This window comes from Somniosus microcephalus, chromosome 34 (assembly GCF_052327205.1).
Source record: "Somniosus microcephalus isolate GS21.2 chromosome 34, FLI_Smic_1.0, whole genome shotgun sequence".
Classification (NCBI taxonomy): domain Eukaryota; kingdom Metazoa; phylum Chordata; class Chondrichthyes; order Squaliformes; family Somniosidae; genus Somniosus; species Somniosus microcephalus.
Window position 1 is genome coordinate 24,332,967 of NC_141020.1, and position 13,892 is coordinate 24,346,858.

The 13,892-nt window shown below is 50.7% G+C and overlaps 1 long non-coding RNA gene across 1 annotated transcript in view; it reads right to left on the bottom strand.

Moving 5' to 3' along the window:
• Positions 1-2,296: 2,296 nt before the first annotated feature.
• The window catches only part of LOC147096885 (uncharacterized), a 34,240-nt gene continuing 22,644 nt past the window's right edge, over positions 2,297-13,892 (bottom strand). The window contains exon 2 of the long non-coding RNA XR_015074523.1: positions 2,297-2,988. This is a non-coding gene — a long non-coding RNA (uncharacterized LOC147096885). The remainder of the gene's footprint in view (positions 2,989-13,892) is intronic.

The window sequence follows — 13,892 nt, forward strand, 5'->3', positions numbered from 1 at the left end:
ATAATCGGTGCGGTAATTGGCACAGTATAAATGGTGCAGTAAATGGCACGGTATATTTGGTGCAGGAATTGGCACGGTATAATCGGTGCAGTAATTGGCACAGCATAACTGGTGCAGTAATCGGCACTGTATAATTGCTGTAGTAATTGACAAGTTATAATCGGTGCAGTAATTGGCACGGTATAATCGCTGTGGTAATTGGCAAGTTTAAATCGGTGCAGTAATTGGCACGGTATAATTGGTGCAGTAATTGGCACGGTATAACCAGTGCAGAAACAGGCATGGTATATTTGGTGCGGTAATTGGCATGGTATAATTGCTGTGGTAATTAGCATGGTATAATTGGTGCAATAATTGGCATGGTATTTTTGGTGTATTAATTAGCACGGTATATTTGGTGCAGAAATTGGCATGGTATATTTGGTGCAGTAACCGGCACGGTATAATCGGTGCAGTAATTGGCATGGTATATTTGGTGCCATAACTGGCATGGTATAATCAGTGCAGTAAATGGCACAGTATAATTGGTGCCATAACTGGCATGGTATAATCGGTGCAGTAATTGGCACGGTATATTTGGTGCAGTAATTGGCACAGTATAATTGGTGCAGTAATTGGCACGGTATAATCGGTGCAGTAATTAGCACGGTATAATCGGTGCAGTAATTGGCACGGTATAATTGGTGCAGTAATTGGCATGGGATAATTGGTGCAGTAATTGGCATGGTGTAATCGGTGCAGTAATTGGCACGGTATAATTGGTGCAGTAATCGGCACGGAATAATCGGTGCAGTAATTGGCACGGTATAATCGGTGCAGTAATTGGCACGGTATAATCGGTGCAGTAATTGGCACGGTATAATCGGTGCAGTAATCGGCACAGTATAATTGCTGTGGTAATTGGCAAGTTATAATCGGTGCAGTAATTGGCACGGTATATTTGGTGCCGGTATTGGCACGGTATATTTGGTGCAGTAATTGGCACAGTATATTTGGTGCCGGTATTGGCACGGTATAATTGGTGCAGTAATTGGCACAGTATATTTGGTGCAGTAATTGGCATGGTATAATCGGTGCAGTAATCGGCACGGTATAATTGCTGTGGTAATTGGCAAGTTATAATCGGTGCAGTAATTGGCACGGTATATTTGGTGCAGTAATTGGCACGGTATAATAGGTGCAGTAATTGCCATGGTATATTTGGTGCAGTAACCGGCATGGTATATTTGGTGCAGTAATTAACACTGTATAATCGGTGCAGTAATCGGCACGGTATAATTGCTGTGGTATTTGGCAAGTTATAATCGGTGCAGTAATTGGCACAGTATAATCGGTGCAGTGATTGGCACAGTATAACTGGTGCAGTAATTGGCACGGTATAATCGGTGCAGTAATCGGCACGGTATAATTGCTGTGGTAATTGGCAAGTTATAATCGGTGCAGTAATTGGCACGGTATATTTGGTGCCGGTATTGGCATGGAATATTTGGTGCAGTAATTGGCACGGTACAATTGCTGCAGTAATTGGCACGGTATATTTGGTGCAGTAATTGGCATGGTATAATCGGTGCAGTAATTGGCATGGTATATTTGGTGCAGTAATTGGCACTGTATAATTGGTGCAGTAATCGGCACGGTATATTTGGTGCAATAATTGGCACGGTATATTTGGTGCAGTAACTGGCATGGTATATTTGGTGCAGTAATTGGCATTGTATAATTGCTGCAGTAATCGGCACGGTATATTTGGTGCAATAATTGGCACGGTATATTTGGTGCAGTAACTGGCATGGTATATTTGGTGCAGTAATTGGCACATTATAATTGGTGCAGTAATTGGCAAGGTATATTTAGTGCAGTAATCGGCCTGGTATAATCGGTGCAGTAATTGGCACGGTATATTTGGTGCAGTAATCGGCATGGTATAATTGGTGCCATAATTAGCATGGTATCATTTGTGCAGTAACCAGCACGGTATAATCGGTGCAGTAATTGGCACGGTATAACCGGTGCAGTAATCGGCACGGTATAATCGGTGCAGTAATTGGCACGGTATAATTGGAGCAATAATCGGCATGGTATTATCATTGCCAACATTCACTGTCTGGGCTCTCACACTTGGATGAGCTACCAGGGGATTACCGGCACTGACAGCACCATATCCCAGCCAGAATCAGTGCCATCAATACTGGAGAAACATATTGTGCGGCTAAGATTGCCTTTCGGGGCAGTAACCTTGCCCAAGGCAACTTGGAACGTGGACCCTAGGGAAGATTATTCAACCCAACAGACCTGATAGATTTTCAAACAGTTTTATTAATAATACAGAATACACAGAGTGCATTTCAGATTTTAACACTGACAAAAACTGGATAACAGATCAAAGCTTTCTCTCCAAACCTTCCCAAAGTTTCGGAGTGTTCAGGAGGTCAATTTCGGAAAATGATTTGATAAATGCTGAAACTCAATTACATGAAACTGCCCATTTTGTTTTACTGAAAGACTCCCAAATGTTTGAATTCCTCTCTGCTCCACTCTAACATTACCCGGCTACCCACCGGTTTGTTTTCAGGCCTGGCATATTTTTGCACAATATATACTTTAAAATTGCTTTCATTCAATCCGAGTTAGAGATGTATGTTCTCACGCTGCTTTATTATAAAATAAAATGATGCTTAGAGTTAAGGATTTAATGACAGTTTATTTTGTGGCAAAGATGCAAGGCATTTGTCACATTGAAAAATCATTTGAAGTTTTATTTTTTGATTGGCAGAGGGCGCTCTTTACTAGACTATCTGGGCAAGGAAACTAATGCTGATTTTCCATGTGAACATAATTCTGGTAACTGTTACTTCGCGGCTGTAATTGGTCGTATTCAATTGAGACCGAAACCGTGCTGTCAGGACTCCACGTCTCACTGCCGTTATTTAACCATTCGTTGTCGTAGCTATCGGAGTGTTCGGAATCCTGGTGGCTCGCTTGAGCTCTCTAGAAAGAATAATAAACAGGTAGAGATCAGTGCGTGCGGAAGGCACTCCTTTCTAGCTATTCGTGAAGTCTCGCCTCAATTTGACAGTCTGATGGTGCAAAGTACGTGTCGCCCTTGAACCTGAGCGGCTCAGACTTCATATTCATACAACAGCAATAAATCATGAATGATCAATCGTTAAGTATGATTTTTAAAAAGCCAGTCATTCCCTGCTGGTTTCTTCTGACCAGGATAATCTGGTCTTGCTTCGAGGGAGGAGCCAGATTATTCTAAGCGCCTGCTAATCTAAAAGAAAAGAAAGACTTGCATTTATACCTCCCAAAATGCTTTACAACCAATGAGGTACCTTTTGAAGTGTAGTCACTGTTGCAATGTAGGAAACGCGGCAGCCAATTTGCGCACAGCAAGCTTCCACAAACAGCAATGTGATAATGACCAGATCATCTGTTTTCGGAATGCACCAGGGAGAACTCTTACGCTCTTCTTCAAAATAGCACCGTGGAATCTTTTACATCCATCCGAGAGAGCAGATGGGGCCTCCGTTTAACATCTCATCTGAAAGATGGCAGTGCAGCACTCCCTCAGCACTGCACTGGGAGTGTCAGCCTGGATTTTGTGCTCCCATCTTTGGAGACTTAGGGGGAAAAATTCGGTTGGCTGCGCCACCCATTAGCGCCTAAAGAGGTCGAGAAGTGGGGCGCTAACCAACTAGCGCCCGGGCGCAGCGAACCCAGCGCCTCTTCCCAAATTGAGCGGACATTTAGCGCCGGCGCTAAACCATAGCGCCCGCTCACCGGCGCATAGAGATCATGACATCATTTCAGTGTGCAACGCCCTTGGGGCTCCCCGGACCGGAAATTCAGTGGCGCCCCCCTCCGTTCCGCCTGTCGCTACCAACGACAGGTTACCTGGAACGTTTCCCAGTCGCTGTCGGGCTGGGGGGGGGGGGCGCTATTTAAAGGGGACTCTTCCTGGATTATTAGTGGTAGCCATTTTTGAACCACACCTTCTGTGAGAGAGAGAGTTGCTCAGAGACAAACGGAGAGTCATATCTGCAGTGAGCCAGCGCTGGCTGAGGAACTTTAGCCTTCTGAACATTACTTTGCAGTTGGTAAGCTTCTCAACCGGCATAACTTTCAGTGCGCACTTACTATGGGGGCTGCATTGGATGGGAACGTCGTCCTTCTCAATCACATTGACAGGGCACAGAGACGCAGGGATAGAGTGGCAGGCATGGCCAGACGGAGGAGGGCCAACAGACGTTGGCACACGAGACCTTACGCTGCCATGGTTTTCCGCCAACAGTTTTCGTATATCAACATGTCGGAGGAGCAGTGTTTCCGAAGGCTGCGCTTCAGTAAGGAGGTGGTCACTGAGCTCTGCCACCTGCTTCAGCCAGATCTGCAGCCTCAACTAAGGTGCAGGACATCTCTGTCGGTGGCTGTGAAGATCACTGTGGCTCTAAACTTCTATGCCAGCGGCTCCTTTCAGGCCGCTGCTGGGGACATTGCCAACATCTCACAGTTCACGGTGCATTGCTGCATCCGTCAAGTGACTAATGCCCTCTTTAAAAGGAGACAGCAGTACATCTCCTTCCCAATGACCCCGGACAAGCAGCGAGAGCACGCAGAGGGCTTCGCAAGGATAGCGGGCTTCCCCATGCTGATGGGCGCCATTGACTGCACGCATGTGGCTTTGCGGGTGCCTCTAGAGAATGCGGAGGATTTCTGCAACCAAAAGGGGTTCCATTCTTTGAATGTGCAGCTGGTCTGTGACCACCGACAGCTGATACTCGCTGTCAATGCCCACTTTCCAGGCAGGAGCCACGACGCCTTCATCCTGCGCCAGGCTTCTGTGGCAGACTTTTTCAAAGCCCCGGCTCACCCAGGAGGCTGGCTTCTCGGGGACAAGGGCTATCCTCTATGCCCCTGGCTGATGACCCCGCTCCGTTCACCCAGCACCCCTGCTGAAGAATGATACAACGAGAGCCATCATGCAAACCAGGAACATCGTGGAGCACACAATCGGCGTGCTGAAGCAACGGTTCCGCTGTCTGGACCATTTCGGAGGAGCCCTTCAGTACTCACCTGAGCGAGTCTCCTACTTCATGGTTGTGTGTTGCATGCTGCATAACCTGGCAATCCTCAGGACCCAGCCAATGCCACCAGACATTGAAGCACCAGCAGAGGAGGAGGAGGAGGAGGAGGAGGAGGAGCAGCACCAAGACGGGAGGGAGGCACAAACTGCAAGGGCCGTCCGTCAGAGGCTTATAGCAAGTCGCTTCTAGGCCCCTCTGAGGGAATGCTTTCTGCCATTCCAAGAACATGAATGGAACCGTTCTGCTACCCCTAAGCCGGTCAAGACAACAATTTGTGCAAAGAACAGACATGGACATTGTGAATAAATAAACTTCTTTATTTAACAAACTGTGTATCCTTCCCACATGACAAAGCAATGGAAACAAACACCAAAACAAACAGACTGCCACATAACTGGCTCTCACACCCTGGAGGCAATGTCCAAAACATAGCTGGCTCTCACACCCTGGAGACAATGTCCAAAACATAACTGGCTCTCACACCCTGGAGACAATGTCCAAAACATAACCAACATTCAGACCAGCATCCTCGGCCTTGAATGAAAGAAATAACTTAATTTAGCAACACCTCCTACTTTTTGCCCCTCGATGGTGATCTGCTTCCCTTGCGGAATTGCCCCCTTCCCGCCCTGCAGCTCCTCTGTAATGGGACCCCAGTGGCTGCAGCAAGGCTAGGGGAGGCCTGCTGACTGCCTGAAACTGAGACCGCAGATGCCCTTGAGGTACGGCCTGGACCAGCTCTGGGCCTGGAGGGCCCGGCTGCTGACTGCTCCAACTCTGCATGGGTGGCAGCAGTCTGCCCTACAGGTGGTGGCAGCTGCAGTGGAGAAGTGCCAGTGGTGGCATCAGGAATGCTGTCATCCTGAGAGCGGACAGCAGCTCCCTGGTCGACCGACACACTGCCACTCTGACGGGGCAGCACCGCAGCATGCGCAGCAATCGGCTGGTGCACAGATTGCTGGCCTGCTGTGGCGCGGCGAGTGCCCCGGGGAATCCTGCCCGATCCAGCGAGAGTGGCAGCAGTCAGTGCTCGCGTGGCCTCAATCTGCATCTACATGAGACCAGCCACTGACTGCGTGGCAGCACTCAGCACTTGCGTGGCAGGTGCCTGTGCTTCGCCGAAGTCCTGGACAATCCTTGCCAGTGCTGCGCCGAAGTCCTGCACACTCCTTGCCACTGCAGCCATGAGCTCAGTGTGCCTCTGCCCAGCCTGGGCGCTCATTTCTGTGAGGGCACGCACCTCATCTGCGTTCTGTGCAGCAGCACTCGCGGCCCGACTCGCCCTCCGGGGAGAAGCATGCCCCCGAGCTTCCCTACCCCCCTCACATTGCTGCAGGCCGCTGGGTCCTGGAGCTGCATCCTCCTCAGACCATTCCCCCCCAGCTCCTTTCCAGGGAAAGCGTCTCCCCAGTCTGGACATGGGCTGGCTCGCCTGAGGGTGGCACGGGTGGTCCGGCTTCCTCCTCCTCGTCGCCTCCAGAGTCACTCGCACTGGCAGCTTGAGGGCCCGCCTCCCGAGCTGGTGATGCAGCATCTGAAAGCAGGGAGGTTCAAGAGTGGCTTTAGCGAAAGGACAGGGTGGCAGCAAGGGATGCATGAGTGCTGCAATGCTCTGAGTTGGCTCGAGAGTGAAAAAGCATGCTGGTGTGGGGAACAAGTGGAAGGAGAGAGGTCAAAAAGGTGATGACCTTACCATTGCTGTCCACAATGGGGTCGGCATCTCCAGAGGCGACGGGGCCAATCATCTGGCTTGCCACAATCCGATGGACTCGCTCCTCCAGGTCTGTGAGGGTCTGCAGGTGAGGCCAGCCTCCTCCGGTCCGATGCTGTTGCCTTCTATTATGGGCCAGCTTGGTCTGCAAGAGAAAGGACGGGGTGTGAGGAAACCTGCATCCCTGATCTGGGATGACATGCCTCCCACGGTCGATTAGCCCTTACATTATGCTGCCCTGATCTGGGATGACATGCCTCCCATGGTCGATTAGCCCTTACATTATGCAGCCCTGATCTGGGATGACATGCCTCCCTTGGTCAATTAGCCCTTACATTATGCTGCCCTGATCTGGGATGACATGCCTCCCATGGTCAATTAGCCCTTACATTATGCACAGAGCTGAATGTGAGTGTGTGTTTCCAGAAAGGGCTATGGGTGCTGGATGACAGCTGGCCATTGGGGCTTTGCACACCCTCTGGCCATAAAGTGAGGTCCAGATGGAGGGATGAAGATGATTCTGAAGAAGGCACTCACCCTGACGACCCAAGTGAGGTCGTTGAACTTCTTCCTGCATTGCACAGGAGTCCTGGGAACCATGATGCTGGAGGTGACTCTGTTGGAAACCTCCCTCCAAGCTCTGCGATAGTCACTGTGCTGAGGCCTCCTGCCATTCTCTGGGTAGAGTACAGATCGCCTGCGCTCCACCGCGCCAACCAGAGCATCCAATGCCCCCTCACTGAAGCGCTGCGCTCTCTCCCTGGCCCTCTCCATGTTCAGGCAGTTGTCGACGCCACAGGTAGGTTACCGCCGAGTTTGAGGCCTCCGATGCGCAGGGTGCGGCTGGAGATGATGATCGATCCGCCCCTTTAAGAGCTGTCCGGCGCCAGCGTGTCTGGCTGCACTCGATAATTGACAGCACCTGCGCTGCGCCCGCCCGCGGAGATATTGCGTCGCGCCGCCGGGTTAGCGCCTTAAGACTGTCGTGCAGTGCCTGATTTAGCGCCGCAATCACCTTCAGGGGCGCAGGTACCCAATGTCGCTGGAGGTGGCGGTAATTTGCGCCTGGCGCTAAACTTTGCGCACTGCCACTACTAGCGTCCCAAACGGGGCGATACCGAATTTCTCCCCCTTAAACTTCCCTCAGCTAGGCAATTAACTTCTAATTTAAGATGTTTCTATTTAGCTGATTCCCCCATGGGAGAAGTTGAGCAATGACATTAAGGGGACAGGACAGACTAAACACCTTGGCAGCTAAACATGACACCCGTGACTTTTGATCCCAGACTGTTCATGAGCAATGCCATAGGGTACTTATTACTTAGTACTAGTAATAAGTGCGGTTAACACATATGCACAGATATAAATATGTGCCCACAGATCAAAGACAGGTTTGAAGATGTGCACTGGGTTTCCATGGATTTGTAATGGGTAAATCATGCCTAACTAACTGAGTTGAATTTTTTGAGGAGGTCACTAACATGGTAGATAAGGGAGTTTAAAAAAAAATCCATTCATGGGATGTGGGCGACACTGGCCAGGCCAGAATTTATTGCCCATCCCTATTTGCCCTTGCGAAGGTGGTGGTGAGCCATCTTCTTGAACCGCTGCAGTCCGTGTGGTGAAGGTACTGGTGAGTGTCTATGGATGTCCAGGAGTCACTGAAAGTGAATGTGCAGGTGCAGCAAGCCATTAGGAAGGCAAATGGTACGCTGGCCTTCATTACAAGAGGATTTGAGTACAGGAGTAAAGAAGTCTTACTCCAATTATATAGGGCCTTGGTGAGACCACACCTGGAGTACTGTGTACAATTTTGGTCTCCTTACCTAAGGAAGGATATACTTGCCATAGAGGGAGTGCAACGAAGGTTCACGAGATTGATTCCTGGGATGGCGGGACTGTCGTATGGGAAGAGATTGAGTAAACTAGGCTTGTATTCTCTTGAATTCAGAAGAATGAGAGGGGATCTCATTCAAGCATACTAAATTATTACAGGGCTTGATAGGGTGGATGCTGGGAGAATGTTTCCCTTGGCTGGGGAGTCTAGAACCAGGGGCCACAGCCTCAAGATAAAGGGTAGGCCATTCAGGACTGAGATGAGAAGAAATTTCTTCACACAGAGGGTGGTGAATCGTTGGGATTCTCTACCTCAGAGGGCTGTGGAGGCTCAGTCATTGGGTACATTCAAAACAGAAGTCGATAGATTTCTGACTAGTAAGGGCATCAAGGGATATGGCGATAAGGCCGGTTCGAAGGGCCGAATGGCCTACTCCTGCTCCTATTTCTTATGTTCTTATGTTCTTATGATGTTATTTATATGGACTTCCAGGAGGCATTTGAGAAAGTTCCACAAAAGAGACTTAGCAAAAATGAAAGCCCATGGAATTGGAGGCAACCTATTGACATGGGTAGGGAATGGGTTAGGAGGTAGAGACAGAGAGTAGGGATAAGGCATAAGTATTCACATTGGTGGATGTGACTAGTGATGTCCCCCAGGGATCTGTACTGGGGCCTCAGCTTTTCACTATATATATCAATGACTTGGATGAAGGAACAGAGAGCCGTGTATCCAAGTTTGCTGACCGCACTAAGTTAGGTGCCACAGTGAGTAGTGTAGCTGGGAATAGAAAGTCGCAAAGGAACATTGATCGATTCAGTGAGTGGGCAAAGCTGTGGCAGATGGAGTTTAATGTGGGGAAGGGTGAGGTCATCCACTTTGGACCTAAGAAAGTTAGATCCGAGTATTTTCTAAATGGCGAGGAGGTAAGCACTGTGGAGCAGCAGAGAGATTCAGGGCTCCAAATACAGAAATCACTAAACGAGTGTAAACTAGGTCAAAAAATAATTTAAAAGGCCAATGGAATGTTGGCCTCAAGGGGCTGGAAGGCAAAGGGGAGGAAGTTGTGTTACAGTTATAGAAAGCTCTGGTTAGACCCCATCGGGAGCGCTGGGTTCAGTTCTGGGCACCGGACCTCAGGAAGGATATATTGGCCTCGGAGGGGGAGCAGCGCAGATTCACCGGAATGATACCGGGGCTCAAAGGGTTAAATTATGAGGACAGGTTGTATAAACTGAGCTTGGATTCCCTTGAGTAGAGAAGATTAAGGGGTGATCTAATTGAGTGTTTAAGATGATTGAAGGATTTGATTGGGTAGATCGAGAGATACTATGGGGGAAACATTCGGTATCGACCATTTTGGGGCGCTAACTTTAGCGGCCGCGAAATTCAGTTTTATGCCCCAAGAGGGAAGTGGAGCGCTAAATCAAGCACTACACACTCCTCTTAGAGCGCTAATGTCGGGGAGTGGGACGCTACCGCAGAGCGCTACTCCAGTTCCGGCGCTGTCAAATACAAGTACTCAGACAGACTGGCGCCTTCCAGTTCTTAAAGGGGCGGTTCAATGATGCTGCACAGCTTCACCCTGATCATTGCTGCTTGTGACCTGGGCCTGCAAGAAGCTGCAAACCATCATTGAGAAATCTCATGGCTGATCAGAGGCTCAGGGAGAGAGCTCGCCGGTTCACCGACCAGGCTTTGGAGGCTCTGGTCGCAGCTGTGGAACGCCGACGGGCAGTGCTCTTCCCGGACACTGGCAGGAGGCCATTGCCACAGGACTTCAACAACGGTATGTTCATCACCACTCCCCCTTCTCTCATACCACTTCCCCCTCACACCACAAGCCCTTCCCACGTTCCATCTAAGTATACTGTCTCCATTCCTTGCTCCATTTCTGCCCCCCTCCCCTGACATTAAACTCACTCTTGTGTCTTTATAATTTCAGATAATCAGTCACCATCTGACCAGCCTGTCGCTCGGCCTCCCAGTGACAGCGACACAGGAGAGGAGGAGGAACAAGCCAGAGCCTCACTGCCTGTGTCTCCCGAGGGCGAGAAGTTCGATAATGGGGCCACGTGGTCGCTGGAGGGGAGCCGAGGAAATGAGTCTGATGTGGGTGAAGCTCCGGGACCCAGCGGGCTGCAGCAACGCCACGGGGAAAGGGAAGATCAGGGGCCATCTCCCCGGTGGGTGAGTACACGCGAGTTCTGCTGCACAGGACTCAGATGAGGACCTCGATGTGGAGGCAATGACCACACGGGCGATGAGCATGCACACCGAGCTCATGGGTGCAATGGCAAGGGTGCCCGAGAGCATGGATGCACTGGCTAGGAGCGTGGAGGAGTCTGCCTCCAGCATTGCTCTCATCTCTGTGCAAACCTTCGAGCCCATCCTTAGCAGTTTGCAGAGGATGCTTGCCTCGCAGAGAGACCGTGGGGACTCAGACCTCATGCTGCATGTCATGGGTGAGGTGGCAGCAGCTATTGCCACACAGGCCGAGGCAATGCAACGGCTTAGTTCTGTAATGGAGTCAGTGGTTGGTGGCATCCAGTCTCAGACTGCTCTCATGCAGTCTCAGATTGATACCACACAAGCGCTGACTGCTGCCATCATCGCTGGGTCGACCACTGTCCACCGGGGATCTCACGGTGCCGCAGCAGGCCAGCAATCTGTGCTCGAGCAGATTGCTCCGGATGCTGAGGTTCTGCCCCGGGTGCGTGGCAGTGTCTCGGTCGAGCAGGAAGGCCCTGCCCTCTCTCAGGATGACAGCATTCCTGCTCTCACCACTGCCACTCCGCCATTGCACTTGCCGCAGCCTGTAACCCAGCCAGCCCAGACTGCTGCCGCCCATGCTGAGGTGGTGCAGTCTGCAGCCGGGCCCTCCAGGCCCAGAGCTGGTCGAGGGCGTCCTGCAAGGCCATCTGCAGTCTCTGGATCCCAGACTCAGCAGCCTTTCACCAGCCTTGCTGCAGCCACTGGGGCCACATTACGGAGGAGCAGTAGGGTTGGGAGGGGGGAATTGCAAAGGGGAGGGAAATCATTGAGGAAGGCTCAGTAAATAAAATGTTAATAGCAAATGGGGGGAGTGTGAATACAAAAGGTGATGTGTTTGTAAATATATTACTCAGTTTGGTAAGAAATAGTTCTGTTTGCTAAGAACCAGTTGTGTTTGTCGATAAATTGTTGTGTTTGTTTATTATTGGTTGTGTTTGATAAGAGAAAGTTGTGCAGAATAATAAATGCTTATTTTGATGTTGCACATTTTATGATGTTTCTCATTCGAGCTTTTCCCGGTGATAGGGGCTGCGAGCTGGCTGTAATGATGTGGTTGTTCTGGTCAAAGGCCATGTGCTCTCTCATTTATTGGAAGCGCTGTCTAATGAGGCGATCACGAAAGACCCTTGCAGAAGCAACATTGAGTGGCTCCCTCCTACATTGGTGCTGCTTCTCCTCCTCTTCATCCTCCACCTCCTTTTCCTCCTCCTCTCCCTCTTCCTCCTCCTGAGGTGGACCTGCAATCCCTGGTGGCAATGGCTGGGCCCTCAGAATGGCCAGGTTGTGCAGCATGCAGCACATAACAATGAAAAGGGAGACTTGATCAGGGGAATACTGCAGGGCTCCTCCAGAGCAGTCAAGGCAGCGGAACTGTTGCTTTAGCACGCCGATAGTCTGTTCGATCAGGTTCCTGGTGGTGGTATGGCTCTCATTATATTTGTGCTGAGCAGGAGTGCTGGGGTTGCGGAGGGGTGTCATCAGCCAGGTGGCGAGTGGATAATCCTTGTCTCCGAGCAGCAAGCCGCGAGCTTCATGTGGTGGGTGGAACAGTGCTGGGACTCCGGTCTCACGCAGGATGAATGCATCGTGGCTGCTGCCAGGATAGCGGGCATTGACGGCGAGGATGCGCTGTCTGTGGTCGCACACCAACTGAACGTTCAGAGAGTGGTAGCCTTTGTGGTTACAGAAGACCTTTGCATTGTGATGAGGTGCCCACAATGCCACATGGGTGCAGTCAATGGCGTCCTGAACCATGGGGAAGCCCACTATCCTTGCAAAGCCACATCCTGTTTCTCTCTGGTCATGGGGAATGAGATGCACTCCCTTCTCCTTCTGTACAGAGCGTCTGTCATCTCCCGGATGCAGCAATGGACGGCGAACTGCAATGTCCCCTATTGAAGCCTGGAAGGAGCCACCGGCGTAGACATTGAGAGCGACTGTGACCTTCCCTGCCACTGAGAGAGACGTCATGGTCCTAAACTGAGGCTGGAGGTCTGGCTGCAGGAGGTGGCGGAGCTCTGTGACCACCTCCTTGCTGAAGCAGAGCCTTCTAAGGCACTGCTCCTCTGAGAGATGAATGTAGGAGAAGTGCTCCCGGAATACCCTGGGAGGATAAGGTCTTCTGTGGTGAGCCCTGTTGGCCCTCCTCTCTCTGGCCACATGTTCCAATCTTTCTCTCTGCCTCCGCTGTCTCCGACGGTGACACTGGAGGGCGAGGTCCCGTGCCAGTACAGCCCCCATTAAGTGTTGGAAATGTTGCAGTATCAAATGTAACCCGAATTAAAGTGATAAATATTTTTCAGGCACAAAACTCATTCAAGTAGAAAAATGGGTCAAAACGCCCGCCTGCTTCTGTCAAACTGACAAGGCAGCACCTTGAACTATCGCTCCTGCAGCTTTCAACCGACTGCAAACCGCCTCTTCTACCGTTGCTAACGGCTGGCACTGAGGCAGGGGGCGAGAATGAATTTCCGGTCCAGGGCGCTACCGGGGCGATGCGTGGCTGGATGATGTCACAATCTGCGACCGCAAGCGGGTGTGGCGATAGTGGTTAGCACCGCCGCAAACTGCCAGGTGAATTTCACCGGTGGCACTAACATCGCCGCGTGCGGGCGGTAAGCCGTTAGTGCCCAGCGGAGGCACTACCCGGAGGCGCTAAGGTACCCAATTTCTAGCCCTATTCCCTCTGGTGGAGGGAGTCCAGAACAAGGGGGCGTAACCTTAAAATTCGAGCCAGGCCGTTCAGGGGTGATGTCAGGAAGCACTTCTTCACACAAAGGGTGGTGGAAATCTGGAACTCTCTCCCTCACAAAGCTGTTGAGGCTGGGGGTCAATTGCAAATTTCAAAACTGAGATTGATAGATTTTTGTTGGGTAAGGGTATTAAGGGATAGGTAATAAAGGTGGGTAAATGGAGTTAAGATACAGATCAGCCATGATCTAATTAAATGGCAGAACAGGCTGGAGGGGCTGAATGGCCTCCT